The sequence below is a fragment of the Pan paniscus genome, chromosome 5 (assembly GCF_029289425.2).
Source record: "Pan paniscus chromosome 5, NHGRI_mPanPan1-v2.0_pri, whole genome shotgun sequence".
Classification (NCBI taxonomy): domain Eukaryota; kingdom Metazoa; phylum Chordata; class Mammalia; order Primates; family Hominidae; genus Pan; species Pan paniscus.
The window spans coordinates 139479432-139500563 of NC_073254.2; the positions used below are offsets into that span (position 1 = coordinate 139479432).

The 21132-nt window shown below is 36.8% G+C and overlaps 1 long non-coding RNA gene across 1 annotated transcript in view; it reads right to left on the reverse strand.

The window, feature by feature from the left end:
• Positions 1-20892, reverse strand: part of LOC134730516 (uncharacterized) — a 41544-nt gene extending 20652 nt beyond the window's left edge. The window contains exons 1-2 of the long non-coding RNA XR_010112302.1: positions 18987-20892; positions 257-290 (exon numbers count right to left, since the gene is read on the reverse strand). This is a non-coding gene — a long non-coding RNA (uncharacterized LOC134730516). The remainder of the gene's footprint in view (positions 1-256; positions 291-18986) is intronic.
• Between the last annotated feature and the right edge of the window lie 240 nt (positions 20893-21132).

Genomic DNA, 21132 nt, shown 5'->3' on the forward strand with positions numbered 1-21132 from the left:
TAGGGATATAAAAAGTATACCTAAGAAACTAACAGAGGACAATAAGTAGAATTATAAAATAAATACGGGTTAAATCCAAAGAAAAGCAAGAAATGAGAGAAGGGAGGAAAAACAGGTGGACTAAATAAAAAATAGTAAAATAATAGATCCAAACTTAAATATATCAGTAACCACAGTAAATAAAAGGGATCTAAATACTCCAATCAAAAGACAGAGATTGTCAGATTATATTTAAAAAATTCTCTGTGATACTTACAAGAGACATCATGTATATATAAGTATGCACAAACCTGAAAAAAGTGAATCAAAAAATATATTAAGTGTATCAGTTTGCTATTGATACTGTAACGAACCACCAAAAACATTACTTAAAACAATATGAATGTATTATCTTACAGTTTTTTCAGGCAAAAATCTGAAATTGATCTTATGGGGCTGAAATTAAGGTATCAGTAGAGTTGCATTCGTTCTAGAGGGTAGAGGAGAGAATCTGTTCCTTGCCTTTTGCAGCCTGCATTCTTTGTCTTGTGACCCTATTCCAGCAATCATATCACTCTCTCCTCTGCTTTTCTCATCATATTTCTTTCTCTGATGCTCCTAACTGGCTTATATGAAACACTGTTCTCAACAATGGCACCACACATACTTCGTTTAAATGCATGTGAAACATTTATCAAAATTGAGCATATAATATGTCATAGAGTAAGTCTCAACATTTTGAAAGATTAAAATCATTGAGAGTACAATCTTTGTGTCTGAACACATTGTAATTAAACTCAAAATCAATAATATAAAGATAACTAGAACATCCCCAAATGTTTTGGAAACAACCCATGGGTCAAGGAGGAAATAACAATGGCAATGAAAATATTTTGAATTGAATAATTTTGAAAATTAGACATATTAAAAATTGTGGAATGCAACCAAACCTGCGTTAAGAGGAAAATTTATAGCTCTAAATGCTTTACTATAAAAGAAAAAAAGCTGAAAATCAATGATATAAGTATCCATTACAAAAGTTACAAGATAACAGGAAATTAAACATGAAAAGTAGAAAGATTAAGATAATTAATGTAAAATAGGAATTAATAAAATAAAATAAGAGAAAAATTACCAAAGTCAAAATTTAGTTCTTTGAAAAATTAGTAAAATTGATAAACCCCAAGAAAGATTGATCAAGGAAAACAGAGAGTACAAATGACTACAATTAGGCATTAGAGGAAATAACTAAATTTTCCACAGACATATATTAAAATAATGATATATTGTCAATATATTTGGTAGTATAGATAAAATTAAAGCTTATAATTTACCAAAAATTATACAAAAGGTAATTAAATATAAATAGTCCTACATGTATTTATACACAAACACCTTCCCCCCATCCCCAAAATCTCCAGGTCCAGAGCCTTCATCAGTGAAATTGAAACGCTTAAAGAAATAACATCAATTTTAAGAAGCTCTTCTAGAGAATAGAATGGCAAGCAATACCTTCCAACTTACCTTTCAAAGTCAGCATAACTTTGATACTAAAATGTGAGAAAGATGTAAAAATACAGGCCAATTTCTCTCAAGGATGTAGATGCAAAATTCTACTCAAAATGCTAGCAATTTGAACCAGTGATGTATATGCAGAGGATAATACATAAACAGTAAACTGGGTATTAACAGTAAACTGGGTATATTCCAGGTATTCCAGGTATGCAAGTTGGCTTCACATGAAAAAAATCAATGTAATAAATCACATTAATAGAATAATAACAAATCACATACTCATCTCAATAGATGCAGTAAAATATATTTGACTAAATTCAACAGTCATTTCATGATTTAAAATAAAACTAACACCACCACCCCCACCCCTCATGGAAAACTAGGACTACAGAGGAATTTCTTTAACCTGATAAATGATATCTGCAAAAAATATATAGTAAATATTCTATTTTGTGGTGAGTTATTTAAAACTCTCCTAAGACAATGCAAGGATTGCCTTACCACCTCTTCTTTTCAACACTGTACAGAGGTTTTAGCCAGAGCAATAAAGCACGAAAAAGGTGTTAGGATTGGAAAGCATGAAATACAACTGTCTTTATTCTTAGATGGCATAGAAATCTAAACATTATAGAAAATAGAAAAGAGTCTATGGTCAAACTATTCAAATAAGACAACTTAAGTGGGACTCTAGATACAAAGTGAATGTACAAATTCAATTGTATTTCTTTATACTAGCAACAAATAATTGCAAAGAAAATAATAAAAATATTGACATCAGCATCAGCAATCATCAAATACCTATAATTAAATCTAACAAAAGCTATATGAGGATTTTATACATAAATCTACAAAAACATTATTGAGAGAAATGAAAGCAGACAAATAAATGGAGAGTCATTCTATGTTTGTGGATTAGAAATTTCAATATTGTAACTGTTTCAATTTTTTATAATTGGTCTATGGATTCAGTGAAAAAACAATCAAAATCCCAGCACAATATTTTTCCTGGAAATGGACAAGTTAAAATCTTAATTATGTATGGAAATTCAGAGGGCCGAAAATACTCAAAGTATTAGTCAGTTTTTCTAATTGAAGAAGAAAAAAAGCTAAGATACACACTACAAGATTTTAATATTTGCTACAACATTATAGTAATTAAGACAATGTTGTATCAGCTGGAGGATAAATAAATAGGGTAATGTAACACAGTAAGTCCAGAAATAAACCTACTAGTATGTGGTCACCTGATCACCGGATATATGATGACATTGACAGCAGTGAAGAGAGAAAAGAATGGTCATTTCAATGAATGGAATGTTTCAATTGGATATCCATGTGGAAAAAAGTGAATCTCACCTGTATGTCACTTTACACACAAAAATCAAATGCAGATGGATTATATTTCTAAATGTAAAAGGTAAATCAATAAAGCTCACAGAAGACAACATAGGAGAATATATTTGTGACTTTGGAGTAGGCAGAGAGTTTATCTTAAAGAGGACACAAAAGGCATTAGTCATAAAGGGAAAGATTGATAAATTGGAATTCATTAAACTAAACAGCGCCTCTGAAAAATACACGGTTAAGAGAATGAGAAGGCGAGCCACCATGGGTAAACATACTTGGGATACATATTTAACAAAGACACATTCTCAGTATAAAACCAATTCACAATAAGAAAATGATAGACAACATAGTTAGAAATATGCATAGACTTGAACACGCATTTGAGAAAAGGATATCCAAATGGCCAATCAAGAGTGAACAAATCAATTGTAGAATATTCACAAAATGTAGTAGTATATAACATGAGAATAAAGAAATCACTACTACATGCAATAACACTGATGAATTTCACAAACGTTGCTCAGAAGAAGTCAGACAAAATAAAATACATATTGTATGAGTCTATTTACATACTCTTCAAAAATGGGCAAAAATAATGGATGGTAATTGACATCAGAACAGTGGTTACCTTTGGGCAGCCAAACTACTGGGGAGAGAGAAGTGTGGGTAATATTTTATTTCTCAGTCTGGGTGATAGTTACATGTGTTCACTTTGTGAAAATTGAGTTGGACACAGGATTTGTTGCATTTTTCTGTACACTTGTTACACTTCAATAAAAAGAAAATTTAAAAAATGAGGTGATAGAACACTCAAGTGCAAAGTTGAACTTAGATTAGACACTGCTAATATGTTTTTGGCACAATATGGGAATTTGAATATTATCTAGATAAGAGATGACATTAAAATATCTTTTAGTTTTTTGTTGTATCATGGTATTATGGTTATTAAGGAGAGTGTTCTCATTTTTAGCAGAGGTAAACTGAAGGGATTATGAGTTAAGTGTCAAGATGTTGGCAACATACTTTGAAATGGTTCAGTGAAACATATGCATACATAAATACATATATATATGTGTATACACACAGGGAAAGCAAACACAGTCAAATGCTAACAAATATTTACAACTGTCAAATTTAGGATACTTATGATCAATGTGCCAATCTTTTGACTTTTTGTATGTTTACAAATATTTATCATAGTCAATTAGGAAAGAACATTCTGAGGCTTTAGAGTTAGTGTTTGTCTCCATGTGGCTTATGTGCCTGAGGTCCTATGGCTATGTATATTAGCCAGAGTGATATGTAACGTTGTTTTGCCTGTTTCCTCCAAATCTTGATCAGCTCATTTCACATTCCCTGGAGTCAGAACACAAGGCCCAGGCCAGCTGCCCCCTCGGACTACCAGATGTCAGGCTGCCCTTTGCGGACTTCTCACTTGCCAACCTCTTACTTTTCCTTTTCTCCTCACCTTGGACACTGCCTTCCTTTTCTTCAGCCCCTTCTCATGGCACCAAGTGGTTCAACTCCATTGTTTTGGAACAAGGGAAAGAGAAACAAGAAAAATAAATATATCACCCCAATTCACTGGAGGAGTCTGGAATTGAGCAAAATTAAAACAATTTCTCTGTAGCCAGCACCACAGCAGGAGCTGGGCTCTCTGACACATGTGAAACACTCTTTCTGTGTGTAAATATTTTTAAATTGCCTTGTTAAAGAAAAGAGGAAACCCAGGCAGAGTCATACATTGCCCAGATGTATCGGATCAGAAGAATGAAAGTGCAAAAGGTCAGAGACTCTATTCTGAAGAGGAGAGAATATCTCTATTATTTATAAAGGGCAGAATGAGGATTATGCGCATGAAGGAGACAGATACAGACAGGCTGCCCCTGGAAAATTAATGGAGCACTGGAAGGTGCAAGCAGAAAAAAATCCTGGCCACCTGTGAATTGGGTTAGAGAAAAGAGGAAAGGCTTTTGTACAGATATCCTGCAATATGAGGGCTAAAGGTCTCCCTATAAGTAGGTGATTGCTTATTGATCCTAATTTCCCCTATGTACACTACTGAGGAACACCAAGAAGAAAAGTTCTTCCAACAAAAGCAACGTTTTGATGTCTGTCCCTCACTCAATTTTAAAAATTTTCAAGGTGGACTTTGGAGTCAGACTACTCAGACTCTATTACTTATTTATTAATGATGTGACCTTGGACAAGTCACTTAACCTCTATCTCTAAATATTTTCTCATTTATAAAATGACAATATTATTAGTATGTACCTTATGAGCTTTCATTTAGTGTTAGTTACTATGTGTAAAAGGCTTGGAATGATGCCTGGCATAGATGAAATGCCATCTACTTGTAAACTGTGACTATGGTAATGGTGATGATGATGATGATGAAGAGGAGGAAGAGGAAGAGCAAAGAGGAAGAGCAGCAAAAAGAGCACTGCATAGGCATTATCTTCTTTTCAACAATCTTCACTTACAAATTTCTGTTTATGAAACCATCAGTTCAGCGGCAAGACCCCAGCTCTCCAAGTTGTTGCAGACTTCTTATTTTCTCTAACACTTCCAGCACTCAATCCATTAGTTGACAATTTCTGTAGATTTGACCTTTTGTGTTTCTCCTATCTCTTACCCCGTTTCATTAACAAAAATTTCACTCTAAGTTTGCTTGTTACCTGAAAAATTTGAGAGGACTTCTTGGTCTCACTGTCTCCCTAGACCTCTCCCCTCCATGATGTCTCCACTCCATGTGTTGACAGATTGGGTAACGTAAAAACCTGCTCATAACCCTGCAATGGCTGCCCATTGCCTGTCAACTAAGCATGAAACCTTTAATCCAGCATATGGAGCCTTGGGAAATCCTGATCTGCATTTCTAGACTTAGTCTTTTTATTTATTGATGTGTATGCTAAATGTTCTATTCACACTAGATTTCTCACGGTTACCTGAATCTTGGTCAATTTCAGATTGCGCTGCTTTTAGCTATATGGCCCTGGGCAATTAACCAGAGTATCAGTTTTCTCTTCTGTAAAATGGGAATAATAATAGACTTGACTTTGTAGTGTGATTATGAAGATTACAGGATTTAACACATGTTAAGGATTTAGCACAAAGCCTCATACAAATTAAGTATTCAGTAAATGTCAGTTATGATGATGATAATGATGACGATGAATGCTCTTGGTTATGCTGTTCTTTTACATACAACTTCCCTCATTTCTGTTTTCTTTTGACAAAACACATGCCATCCTTCAAGTCTTAAGTCTTTCCACAAATCCTTCCCATTTATAGTCTTTCCTTACTCCATCCAACCAGGTGTCTGCTTTCCCTCCTCTGAATCCTCCAGATGCTCCCTTTTCTTTTATAAATTAGATTCCTGTGTGACCTACAATTATTTTTGTATTTAAAATGCCTTTCTGCAGCTTATCCTCACTTTAAAACCATAATAAAAATTTCTAAACAGGCAACTAACCCTTTGAAGGTAGGGACTGCTGCTTTACTCACCTTGGTATCAGTTGCAATATCTTGTGCAGCCATATGAAAAGCCCTTATAGTGTCCTTAGTTGATAATTTAAGTTTAATGGATAAATTAACTATTAAGCTTTTTTTTTTTTTTCTGTTTTAGACGGAGTCTTGCTCTGTCGCCATCCAGGCTGGAGTGCTCTGGGGTGGTCTCAGCTCACTACAACCTCCGCCTCCCAGGCTCAACCGATTCTCCTGCCTCAGCCTCCCGAGTAGTTGGGATTACAGGCATGTACCACCACGCCTGGCTAATTTTTTTTTTGTATTTTTAGTAGAGACAGGGTTTCACCATATTGGCCAGTCTGGTTTCAAACTGCTAACTTCAAGTAATCTTCCCGCCTCGGCCTCCAAAAGTGCTAGGATTACAGGCGTGAGCCACTGTGCCTGGCCAATTAACTATTAAGTTTAACTGATGAGTTCACTTTGCTAGATTACCTGTCATAGCTCCCAGGAATCCTATATTTTGAGAAGATAACCATAGAATTAGGTCTTAAATACTTCCTAAAGTCTCTGACTCCTGTAGGGGACTAGCTGTCCTTAGTAAAACCATAAAATGATGGTATCCAAAATTGTTTGGAAAAAGTATTATGTTTTATATATTACTGTTAACAAATAAAGATCAAAATGATTCACATGATAATTATTGGGGGCAGGGAAGAATTCGCCATAATTTTTCCAGTGTTTAGGACTATAAAATTCTTAAGTCTCATCCTATTTTTTCTTCTCCCTCTGCAGGGAACTTTGCCCAAGTTTACCGTTTTTCTCCCGTATATTCTTCTGCACCCGTTTTTCACTTGTGTGTGAGGTGGTGGTGGGAAGTTTAAGGAATGAAAAGGATGCCTTCTCGTGGGAAGACTCTCTAAACTACATTTCCTTATCTCCTTTACCCCATCTGCTCAATTCTAAGGTAGCTACTTGCCCCTAAAACCCTGCAGGAGTTTTAGCAGCAGAGAACTCCTGATTCCAGGCTTCGGAGGAAAATCAACAATTTCCTCCAGCCAAAACAGAGACTGTTTCTCTGGGAGGCTGTTACACCTGAAGACTGCACTCCCTGGAGCACCCTTCAGCGAACCAGACCACCTTAGGCAAGATTTTGAAAAACCAGACAGGTGCGATAATGAGGACTTTTTTTTTTCCCCAGATTTATGACTTTATTGATACTCTCTCTATAGACTGGCTATATAAGAATCCATGCCCCATAAGCTGAGTAAGTGAGGACAAATCTGACTTAACCTAAGGAAGTTATAGATTCAAGAACTAATGATTAGTAAGTCTTCATCTTAGGACCAAGGGATTGCTTATGCTTATTGGTCCTGCTGTAAGGCCAGGTCGCAGTGTCTCTCACCTGGATCTGCTACAGTCATGATTGAAAATTGCTGACTTCCACAGGTAATAGACTCTCTTTAAAGATATCTCTCTAATGTATTTACTTTCCAGAAAGCAAAATGCCAGGCTGCTAACAGATGAGTTGTTTGTACTTTAAAAGTTTACTGTTCCAGTTAGGACATTCTTGATGGTATTTTATATTCTCTTTGCAGTGCAGCCAGCTGATTCATGCTGTATTCTGAAGGTTATGAGTCTCCCTGTGATGTTAAGAACTATATGTCTGAACCATTAAAGAAGAAGTGTATAAAATGCAATGCTGCTCAGTGGAAGTATATGAACCAGAAGTATTTCATTTTATGCCACGGCTCTGGTTACGTTTGTAGCTTTTGAGCACTGGCATGTCTTCTACTTTCTCTCACTTTTGGAGTTATAGCTGTCTTCTCTGTTGGAAAAACATAGAGCAAGGCTGTTACCAGATAAGCTTTCTGTATTTATTAGATATATTTTCAATTCAACTCAAAAATGCCTATATCTACTGAGTTACTGCTGTAAGTAAGGTTTATGGCTAGATGCCAAGAGGCCTACCAAGCTGATTAAGACATAGCTCCTGTTTTTTTTTTTTTTGGTGGGGGAGGGAGCTTGTAAGTACACCCATAACTGAAAGGCATGGCAGAATGTGCTAGAGATTCTCAGAGGAGTACAAAAAAATAGATTCAAAAAGAAGGGAGAAACATTTGTTTAGAAGATGTGGAAAAATTGCATGAAAAAATATCTTTTGAGATGTGCACTGAAAGGTGAGTAGGATTTGAAAAGACAGAGCTTGTTCAGGGTAAAGGAATTCCAGGAAAAAGGAACATCATGAATTCAGCTATAAAATCTGGGAAAGTGTGAAGTGCAATTGAAAAAGAATGGGTAGTCATGGCTGAGGCCTTGGGGGCTTATAGAGGAATAGACAGATCTTTGCCCATCTAAGCCTCCTACTCCCCTCTCTAGTGTATATGAGTTATAACCCAATCAAAGACTACATTTCCCATATTACTTTGGAATGGAGGCAGAAATGATGGGTTATTTCCAGGCCTCATGTGCCAGTTAGATATTAAATTCTGGGATAACCTTGAAAGCCTCATATTGAAGTTGATATAGCTTCTGTCAGCTTGGATGCTGAATGACTGAGCGGAGCAGAGCACTCCCTACCTTTCCTTTCCTACCTTGAGTAGGAAAAGGAAAAAAAAATCCCTTCAGTGTATTAAGCCACTGAGATATTGAGTTTTCTTAAGGCAGCTGTTGTTTACCTTTAATGTGGCAGTTAAAAGGGAAGGATAGACTTGGCCTATGTTTTTACAACTCAGCATGATATAGTAGAAAAAACTCTAGTCTAGAAAACATGGATTTCACTTATTTATTTGTTCATTCATTCATTTGCTCATTCATTCATTCATTTGCTCATTCATTCACTCATTCATTCATTTCATATTTATTGAGATTTTACAGACTGTCAAATCTGAATGCTGGACATGTTATGATTAACAATGCATAGTTCAGGGCCCTATGGAACATACGGTAGAGTGGAAGAGAATGAAATATAACCAGGCTGTGAGGATACACTGCAATGTCTTATTTCCCAAAGTGTGGTCCTCAGACCAGCAGCATCAGCGTCACTCAGGAGCTTGTTAGAAATGCAGAATCTCAGGCCCCACTCTCAAATCAACAGAATCATAGACTGCATTTTTGACAAGATTCTAAGGTGATTTGTGGGCACATTAAAGCTTGAGAAGCCCTGGTAAAATGAGTGGTATTGTAGGGACAGGCAGGGGGCAATGAGGACTCAAAGAAAGGACACTTAGACTTGAAAGTTTCCAGAAGGCTCCCTAGACTAGACGGCAGCTAAACTGGCTTGTGAGCAGCACGTTTTGGTCATAAAGATTGTGCGAATTTGGGTAAGCCACATATGTTCAGCTTTGATTTTCTTGTCTATAAAAATAGGGATAGTATTACGAGGCTGTTCGGAGCTTCAGGACCTTCCAAGAATGTTTTGAAGCTCAAATATATGTAAAAGTAAGAGTGATTTGAATACTCAAAAACTGAATATGAATGGAAAACTTATACTTTTTCAGCGACAGTTAAAGTGTAGAAAAAATGTGTTCTTTGGCATAATAATGCATTTTAGCAGTGTTTAGTAAGAAAAAATATCTAGTATGGATTCTTTGTTTTGATTAAACACAGAACTGAAAGAAGTTTTTCCTCCTACTTATTGCAGAAGGGTGTAACATCTGAAAAATAGGTCTGGTATGTTGGTCAAATAGAGTGTCTGCTGGAGTTGGAAAATGCATTCTCTTGGGGTTTGTGCAGTCTGGACTTCAATCCTTTGTGTTCTTATATAGTGTATCCAAAATATACATAGAGACAGTGGGAAGGGACTTTCTTCTGGCTAGGGGAAACATCAATTCCTTGACACAAACAAAAATCGAATTAAGAGTTTATACTGAATTAATAGTACTGAGGAAGGTTAATGAAAAATAAACAAAGAGTAGTCATTAATTAAAAATATTAGCAATCCAATAATATAGTCTCCATATGGAGCATCCTCACTACTAACAGGCATCTTTAGCATTTATTAGATTTCAGGCAAGGCTCTCTTTAGTAGCCTGTGTTCAGGCACGCAAAATGACCTGCTCCTTTATACTTCTGTACTTTTAAACAATCTATTTATTTATTTAGATGGAGTCTCACTCTGTCACCCAGGCTGGAGTGCAGTGGCACGATCTTGGCTTAATGCAGCCTCTGCCTCCTGGGTTCAAGCGATTCTCGTGCCTCACCCTCCCGGGTAGCAGGTGCCTGCCACCACGCCCAGCTAATTTTTGTATTTTTAGTAGGGACGGGGTTTCACCATGTTGGCCAGGCTGGTCTTGAACTCCTGACCTCAAGTTATCCACCTGCCTTGGCCTCCCAAAGTGCTGGGATTACAGGCGTGAGCCACCTCAACCAGCCCTTCTATGCTTTTGCACATGGTTTTTCCCTTTGCCTGGACTGTTCTTCCTCATCTTGATCACCTCGGCCGCCATCTCAGCCACCAGAAGACTTCCTGCAAGACTTGGTTCAGACATCACAGTTCAGACAGGATGAAGCCTTTATCAACCTTCCTCTGTAGTGCCATGCAGGCAAGAAAAGTGTATTGAATTACACTGTGTCCGTCATTCAATGTGTTTATCTCACACCTGATACTGTGACAGCCTGAGGACTGTACTGTGTCAACTCATTTCTTATCCTTAGCATCTGGCATGGTGCCCAGCACATAACAGGTCCTAAATAAATGTTTGTTGAATGAATATAAAAGTCTGGCAGCTTTAAGAATAAATAAACAAAAAACTTCGTTCTAATCCTGATGGAAGTTTAGTTACTTCTGTCTCTCAGAAGGGGAATCCTGTCAAATAGTCTAAGAATGTGTAAAAGGAGGTAGTTATTCACAGATCTTAGAGGTTTCTATCAAAACATGCTTAGATATTAATAGGTACTTAACATTAGAAATTCCTTAACCCAGAAAGGCTACTTATAGAAATTTATCCTAAGGAAATTAAGAATGTGCATAAAGACCTAGCTATAAAGATGCTCATTTTATTCTGTTTATAATACCAAAACACTATAAATGTGCTACGTAGCCAACAATTGTGTATTAGTTAAATAAATTATAGTATAAAATTAAAGCGATGATGTAAAATGTATTTACTAATTTGGAACGATATTCATGTTACAGCAAATGTAAAAAGCAGGTTACAAAATTGTGTATTCACTAAGTTGCCATTTTATTAAAAAGAAAAAGAATTTAGATACTAAGAAGGAGAAGTCTGGGAAGAGATATACATGAAAATGCTAATAGAAATTTCCCCTAGCTGTTGAAATTACGTGTCGTTTAAATTTTTATCCTTGCCTATAGTTGTTCAACATTCTCACATTAAAATGTATTGATTGGATAATCATCTTTAAATTACAAGAGAAAACATATAATCCTCTTGAAGGCTTCTAGAAAGGCCCATCGCTTTTAACATCTCCATATTCTTTCAAAAGCCTTCCTCTTTCAGTGGATTTCTAGAATACTATAGGCTGGTGAAGAAAAAGAGGATGGAATTAAGGAACAGAAGGTGTAGGACATGAATTCATTGTATCCATACTTTCCAAGATTAGCTGCTGAATGTAACCACTAGAAATTGATGTTTGGGCTGGATGAGTTGTCCTTTTGGGACACTGATAGCAGGACTTGCAGTGAAGAGGAAGATGTGAGCCAGAGGTCAAAGATATTGACAAAATGAGGTATGTGTGATGTGCTTCTTAGACATGACAGGGAGCAGAGAGAGAGAGTGAAACAGCAAAGACTCATGTTCTTTAAAAGAATGTGACTTTTTTTTTGAAGTGAGTGAGGGAGTTTGGTTCTAAAAGCAGCAATGGGGAACAAAACACTCAGCACATCTATAGATCCTGAGGTCCATGAGATGTGAGAGAACAAATGGGTACCCCTTAGAGGGTCATAGGGGGATATGGAGTACTGGGAGAGCCAGGTTTCAGTTAAGGCAGGAGGTGTTGTTGGTATTAGATCATAATAGTCTTACACTTCCAGGTCAAGTGGCAGTGGCTATCCCAGGGATTGTGGATTTCATGTGCAGCTTAGGTTAGTTATTCTTGTGGAAAACTGCCCAAGAAGAATGAGACATCGTTCCTGGCTTTAGGTAACTTCTGCCAGGTAGGAAGCATACCTACCATACATAAAAAACTTAGAAAACATTTTGATGTTGAGCCATTGCAGTTGGCTGTCCGCCTTCGCTTATAAAACCAGTTCAGCTGGATCTAAGCTTTTGAACTTATCACCCTTTGAAGGCAATCCCTGCCGCTGAGTCCCTTCTACTCTCTTGGCTGCTATCCGACACAACATGCTGAAATTCCATGTCATGAAGGAGGCACCAGACTGACTCACAGTGCAGCAAGGATTTAGAGAAAACACATCAGAGTAGCAGGGAAGAGCTGGAATGGGGATGATGCATGAGATTGACTTAATCAGCTCTTAAGAGATGAATAAGTTTACTTTATGGACACTGGGAATAATGTGAGTGAGCAAAGACATAACAGTGAGGATGAGCATAATATGAATATTATAATAATTCTTTTTGTATCATTAAATTGTATTTTGTATCATAACATTTCTAATTTCCTAGCCCATTTTTAAAAATTAAGTTTATTAAGGTATAATTTACATATAATAAAATTTGCCCTTTTTAGTGTATAATTTGAGGAGTTATGCATTCAGTATCACAATCAAGATACAGAAGAGCATTGTCCAATAAACCACATTGTCCAGTAGAAATAAACCACATATGTAACTTTACATTTCTAGTGGCCACATTAACAAAGTAAAAAGAAACAAGTGAAATTTATTTTAATAATATGTTTTATTTAACCAAATATATAAAAATATATCACTATGTAATCAATATAAAAGTTATTGACATTTTACATTTTTTTCAAATCTTTGAAGTCTGATGTGTCTTTTATACTTACAGCACATCTCAATTCAGACTAGTCACATTTCAAGTGCTTAATAGCCACATGTGTCCAGTGTGTATTGTAATAGACAGTAAAGATACAGATTATTCCCATCACACCAAAACGTTCTCTTGTATCCCTTTGCAGTCAATCTGTTTTCCCCAATCCTGCTTGACTCCTTGCAACTACTGATCTGTTTCTGTCCCTGTATATATTTATCAGAGTTGGAAAAACAGACCTGAGAGAGAAAGAGAGAGAGATTTTTAAGGAATTGGTTCCTGTGGTTGTAAAGGCTGGCAAATCTGAAATCTGCAGGTCAGGCCAGCAGGTTGGAGGCTCAAGGAAGAGTTGATGCTGTAGCTCAAGTCAGAAGGCAGTCTGAAGGCAGAATTTCTTATTTTTTATGGGAACCTTAATTTTTTTTCTGAAGGCCTTTATGAGGCCCACTCATATTGTCGGGGGCAATCTGCTTTACTCAAAGTTTACTTATTTAAATTTTAATCACATCTGAAAAACACCTTCCCATCCTTTTGATTTAGCAACTCCACTTCTGGGTATATACCCAAAGGAATTGAAAAGCAGGGTCTTAAAGAGATATTTATACACCCATTTTTATAGCAGCATTATTCACAATAGCCAAAAGATTGAAGCAACTCAAGTGTTCATCAAGAGATGAATGGATAAACAAAACGCAGCATATACTGTTATTCAGCCTTAACAAAAGGAAATTCTGACATGTACTATAACACAGGTGAACCTTGAGACATCATGCTAAGTGAAATATGCTAGCCACAAAAAGACAATAGTGTATGATTTTACTTATATGCGGTAACTAGAGTAGTCAAATTCACAGAGACAGAAGGTAGAAGGTTGATTTCCAGGGTCTGGGGGAAGGGGAGTGGAGAGTTATTGTTTAATGGGTATAGAGCTGCCGTTCTGTAAGACGAAAAGATTTCTGGAGATAGGTTGTACAACAATGTGAATGAACTTAAAACTACTAAATTGTACTGTCAAAAATATTTAAGATAACAAATTTTATGTTACATGTATTTTACCACCACCACAACAAAAAACACCTTCAAAGCACATCTATACTGATATTTGATGAAAAACTAGGTACCAGGACAGGCGCGGGGGCTCACGTCTGTCATCCAAGCATTTTGGGAGGCTAAGATGGGAGAATCACTTGAGCCCAGGAGTTTGAGAACAACCTGGGCAACATAGCAAGATCTTTCTCTCTAAAAAAAAATTACAACAAAAAACTGGGTACCATGGCTTAGCTGAGCAGGCACACAAAATTAACCATCATACTGTAAGTTTTCTCTTTTCTAGAATATTAGACAAATGGAATTATACAATAAGTAGCCCTCGGTGGCTGGCTTCTTTCACTTAACCTAATGCTTTTGAGATTTTTCTATGTTGTTGGAGGTATCAGGAGTTTATTCATTTTTATTACTGAGTAATATTCCATTGTATGGATATACTACAGTTTCCTTATCCATATACCAGTTGGTGGACACCTGGGTTGTTTCCAGTTTTGAGGTGTCATTAAGGCTGCTATGAGCGTTCCCTTGTAGATCTTTGTTCTAGTTCATTTTGAGCATCATTGTATCATGTAGAATGCTTGTGGCAACAAGTAACAGAAAAGCCACCTCAAATAGGATAAAAATAAAGAAATGTATTATTTTATTAACAAAATCCAAAGAAGCATGGCTAACCCCACCCCCACCTGATGGTCCTTCCTTATCCATCCTGGTAGTGGAAGACAAAGGGCATATAATCTTGGGAGTTCTGGGGCCCTGCCCACTGCCAGTCCCTCTCCACACTACTACAGCTGATGCTTTCTGGAAAGCACACCTCCTGGCAGGAGGCCAAACAGCACAAAAATAGAGCATTAAACCACCAAAGCTAAGGACCCTCATGGAGTCCATTGCACCCTCTGCCACCTCCACTGGAATAGGTGCTGGTATCCACAGCTGAGAGATCCATAGATGGTTCACATCACAGGACTCTGTGCAGACAACCCCCAGTACTAGCCCAGAGCTGGGTAGACTCGCTGGTGGATAGACCCAGAAAAGAGACAACAATCACTGCAGTTTGGCTCACAGGAAGCCACATCTATAGGAAAAGGAGGAGAGTACTGCATTAGGGGAACACCCCGTGGGACAAAAGAATCTGAACAACAGCCTTCAGACCTAGACCTTCCCTCTGACATAGGCTACGCAAATGAGAAGGAACCAGAAAACCAACCCTGATAATATGACAAAACGAGGCTCTTCTACCCACCCCAAAATCACACTAGTTCACCAGCAATGGATCCAAACCAAGAAGAAATCCCTGACTTACCTGAAAAAGAATTCAGGAGGTTAGTTACTAAGCTAATCAGGGAGGGACCAGAGAAAGGTGAAACCGAATGCAAGGAAATCCAAAAAATGATACAAGAAGTGAAGGGAGAAATATTCATGGAAATAGACAGCTTAAAAAAAAAACAACTAAAAATTCAGGAAACTTTGGACACACTTTTAGAATGCAAAATGCTCTGGAAAGTCTCAGCGATAGAATTGAACAAGTAGAAGAAAGCAATTCAGAGCTCAAAGACAAGGTCTTCGAATTAACCCAGTTCAACAAAGACAAAGAAAAAAGAATAAGAAAATATGAACAAAGCCTCCAAGAGGTCTGAGATTATGTTAAACAACCAAACCTAAGAAAAATTGGTGTACCTGAGGAAGAAGAGAATTCTAAAAGCCTGGAAAACATATTTGGGGGAATAATGGAGGAAAACTTCCCTGGCCTTGCCACAGACCTAGACTTTCGAATACAAGAAGCACAAAGAACACCTGGGGAATTCATCGCAAAAAGATTTTGCCTGGGCACATCAGGTTATTCAAAGTTAAGATGAAGGAAAGAATCTTAAGAGTTGTGAGACAGAAGCACCAGGTAACCTATAAAAGAAAACCTATCAGATTAACAGCAGGTTTCTCAGCAGAAACCCGACAAGCTAGAAGGGATTGGGGACCTATCTTCAGCCTCCTCAAACAAAACAATTATCAGCCAAGAATTTTGTATCCAGAGAAACTAAGCATCATATATGATGGAAAGATACAGTCATGTTCAGACAAACAAATGCTTAGAGAATTCACCATTACCAAACTACCACTACAAGAACTGCTAAAAGAAGCTCTAAATCTCGAAGCAAATCTTGGAAACACATCAAAACAGCACCTCAAGTCAGTGTGTCAATTCCTCAGGGATCTAGAACTAGAAACACCATTTGACCCAGCCATCCTATTACTGGGTATATACCCAAAGGATTGTAAATCATGCTGCTATAAAGACACATGCACACGTATGTTTATTGCGGCACTATTCACAGTAGCAAAGACTTGGAACCAACCCAAATGTCCAACAATGATAGACTGGATTAAGAAAATGTGGCACATATACACCATGGAATACTATGCAACCATAAAAAATGATGAGTTCATGTCCTTTGTAGGGACATAGATGAAGCTGGAAACCATCATTCTCAGCAAACTATCACAAGGACAAAAAACCAAACACTGCATGTTCTCACTCATAGGTGGGAATTGAACAATGGGAACACATGGACACAGGAAGGGGAACATCACACACTGGGGTCTGTCGTGGGGTGGGGGTAGGGGGTAGGGATAGCATTTGGAGATATACCTAATGTTAAATGACGAGTTACTGGGTGCAGCACACCAACATGGCACATATAACTAACCTGCACGTTGTGCACATGTACCCTAAAACTTAAAGTATAATAAAAAAAGCATAAATCGCATAAGACCTATAAAACAAAAATACAAGTTAAAAAGCAAAAACAAAAGACAAACAAAAATCCCAAAGTACACAGGCAACAAAAAGCAGGATGAAAACAGCAAAACGAAGGTACCTCACATTTCAATACTAACATTGAATGTAAATGGCCTAAATGCTCCACTTCAAAGACACAGAACCGCAGAATGGATAGTAACTCACCAACCAACTATTTGCTGCCCTCAGGAGACTCACCTAACACAGAAGGACTCACATAAACTTAAAGTAAAGGGGCGGAAAAAGGCATTTCATGCAAATGGACACCAAAATTGAGCAGAGGTAGCTATTCTCAGAGAAAACAAACTTTAAAGCAAGTGGTTAAAAGAGACAAAGAGGGACTGTGTATAATGATAAAAGGCCTTGTCCAAGAGGAAAATATCACAATCCTAAACATATATGCACCTAACACTGGAGCTCCCAAATTTATAAAACAATTAGTAATAGACCTAAGAAATGAGATAGACAGCAACACAATAATAGTGGGGGACTTCAATGCTCCACTGACAGCACTAGACAGAAAGTCAACAAAGAAACAATGGATTTAAACTATACATTGGAACAAATGGACTAAACAGATGTATACAGGACATTTCATCCAACAACTGCAGAATACACATTCTATTCAACAGTGCATGGAACTTTCTCCAAGATATTCCATATGATAGGCCTCAAAATGAGCCTCAATAAATTTAAGAAAATTGAAATTATATCAAGCCCTCTCTCAGGAGACAGTGGAAAAAAACCTGGAAATCAACTCCAAAAGGAACCTGCAAAACCATTCAAATAATGAAAATTAAATAACCTGCTCCTGAATATGAGCATTGGGTCAAAAATGAAATCAAGATAGAAATTAAAAAAATATTTGAACTGAATGACAGTAATGACACAACCTATCAAAACCTCTGGGATACAGCAAAGGCAGTGCTAAGAGGAAAGTTCATTACCCTGAACGCCTATATTAAAAAGTCTGAAAAAGCACAAACAGACAATATAAGGTCACACTTCAAGGAACTAGAGAAACAAGAACAAACCAAACCCAAACCCAGCAGAAGAAAGGAAATAACCAAGATCAGAGCAAAACTAAATGAAATTGAAACAAAAAAATACAAAAGATAAATGAAACAAAAAGCTGGTTTCTTGAAAAGATAAATAAAATTGATAGACCATTAGCAAGATTAACCATGAAAAGAAGAGAGAAAATCCAAATAACTTCACTAAGAAATGAAACAGGAGATATTACAACTGATACCACTGAAATACAAAAGATCATTCAAAACTACTATGAACAACTTTATGCACACAAACTAGAAAACCTAGAAACCTAGAAGAGATGGATAAATTCCTGGAAAAATACAGCCCTCCTAGCTTAAATCAAGAAGAATTAGATACCCCAAACAGACCAATAACAAGCAGTGAGATTGAAATGGTAATTAAAAATTACCAACAACAAAAAAAGTCCAGGACCAGATGGATTTACAGCAAAATTCTACCAGACATTCAAAGAAGAATTGGTACCAATCCTTTTGACACTATTCCACAGGATAGAGAAAGAAGGAACCCTCCCTAATTCATTCTATGAATCCAGCATTACCCTAACACCAAAATCAGGAAAGGACATAACCAAAAAAGAAAACTACAGACAGATATCCTTGATGAACATAGATGCTAAAATTCTTAACAGCATACTAGATAAATGATTCAAACAACATATCAAGAAGATAAGCCACCATGATCAAGTGGGTTTCATACCAGGGACGCAGGGCTGGTTTAAAATATGCAAGTCAATAAATGAGATACATCACATAAACCGAATTAAAAGCAAAAATCACATGATCATCTCAATAGCTGCAGAAAAAGCATTAGACAAAATCCAGCATTCCCTTATGATTAAAACTCCCGGCAAAATCAGCATATGAGGGACATACCTTAATGTAATAAAAGCCATCTGTGACAGACCCACAGCCAATATAATACCGAATGGGGAAAAGTTGAAAGCATTCCCTCTTGAGAATGGGAACAAGACCAGGGTGCCCACTCTCACCATTCCTCTTCAACATAGTACTGGGTGTCCTAGCCAGAGCAATCAGAGATGAGAAAAAAATAAAGGACATCCAAATTGGTAAAGAGGAAGTCAAACTGTCCCTGTTTGCTGATGATATGATAGTTTACCTTGAAAACCCTAAGGACTCCTCTAGAAAGATCCTAGAACTGATAAAAGAATTCAGCAAAGTCTTGGAATACAAGATTAATGCACACAAATCAGTAGCTCTTCTCCACACCAACAGCGATGAAGCAGAGAATCAAATAAAGAACTCAATCCCTTTTACAACAGCTGCAGAAAACAAAACAAAACAAAACAAACTTCAGAATATACCTAATAAAGGAGTTGAAAGACCTCTACAAGGAAAACTACAAAACACTGCTGAAAGAAATCATAGATGACACAAACAATGGAAACACATCCCATGCTCATGGATGGGTAGAATCAATATTGTGAAAATGACCATACTGCCAAAAGCAGTCTACAAATTGAACGCAATCCCCATAAGAATACCACCATCATTCCTCACAGAATTAGAAAAAACAATTCTAAAATTAATATGGAACCAAAAAAGAGCCTGCATAGATAGGCAAAGCAAGACTAAGCAAAAAGATCAAATCTGGAGGCATCAAACTACCTAATTTCAAACTATACTATAAGGCCATAGTAACCAAAACAGTGTGGTATTGGTATAAAAATAGTCATGTAGACCAATGGAACAGAATAGAGAACCCAGAAATAAACCCAAATACTTACAGCCAACAGGTCTTTGACAAAGCAAACAAAAACATAAAGTGGGGAGAAGACACCATTTTCAACAAATGGTGCTGGGATAATTGGCAACAAATGGTGCTGGAATATAGGAGAACAAAACTGGTTCCTCATCTCTTACCTTTTACAAAAATCAACTCAAGATGGATTAACGACTTAAACCTAAGACCTGAAACTGTAAAAATTCTAGAAGATAACATTGGAAAAACCCTTCTAGACATTGGCTTATGCAAAGATTTCATGAGCAAGAACCCAAAAGCAGATGCAATAAAAACAAAGATAAATAGCTGGGACCTAATTAAACTAAAGAGCTTTTGCATGGCAAAAGGAACAATCAGCAGAGTAAACAGATAACACACTGAGTGGGAGAAAATCTTTACAATCTATACATCTGACAAAGGACTATATCCAGAATCTACAATGAACTCAAACAAGTCAGTAAGAAAAAAATCAAACAATCCCGTAAATAAGTGGGCTAAGGACATGAATAGGCAATTCTCTAAAGAAGATATACAAATGGCCAACAAACATGACAAAATGCTCAACATTACTAATGATCAGGGAAATGCAAAACAAAACCACAATGCAATACCACCTTACTCCTGCAAGAATGGCTATAATCAAAAAATAAAAAAACAGTAGATGTTGGTGTGGATGAGGTGAAGAGGGAACATTTCTACACTGCTGGTGGGAATGTAAACTAGTACAGCCACTATGGAAAACAGTGGGGCGACTCCTTAAAGAACCAAAATTAGAACTGCCATTTGATCCAGCAATCCCACTACTGGGTATCTACCCAGAGGAAAAGAAGTCATTATTTGAATAAGATACTTGCATACACATGTTTATAGCAGCACAATTCACAATTGCAAAATCATGGAACTATCCCAAATGCCCACCAACCAACAAGTGGATAAAGAAACTGTGAGATCGATCTATCATCTATCTATCTATCTATCTATCTATCTATCTATCTATCTATCTATCTATCTATCTCACAGTTATATATATATATCTCACCATATATATGTTATATAAATATCATATATATTTATATGATATATAATATATATTTATATTTTATATATTTATATATGTGATGGAATACTACACAGATATAAAAAGTAATGTATTAACAGCATTTTCAGTGACCTGGATGAGACTGGAGACTATTATTCTAAGTGATGTAACTCAGGAATTGAAAACCAAACATTGTATGTTCTCACTGATATGTGGGAGCTAGCCTATGAGGATGCAAA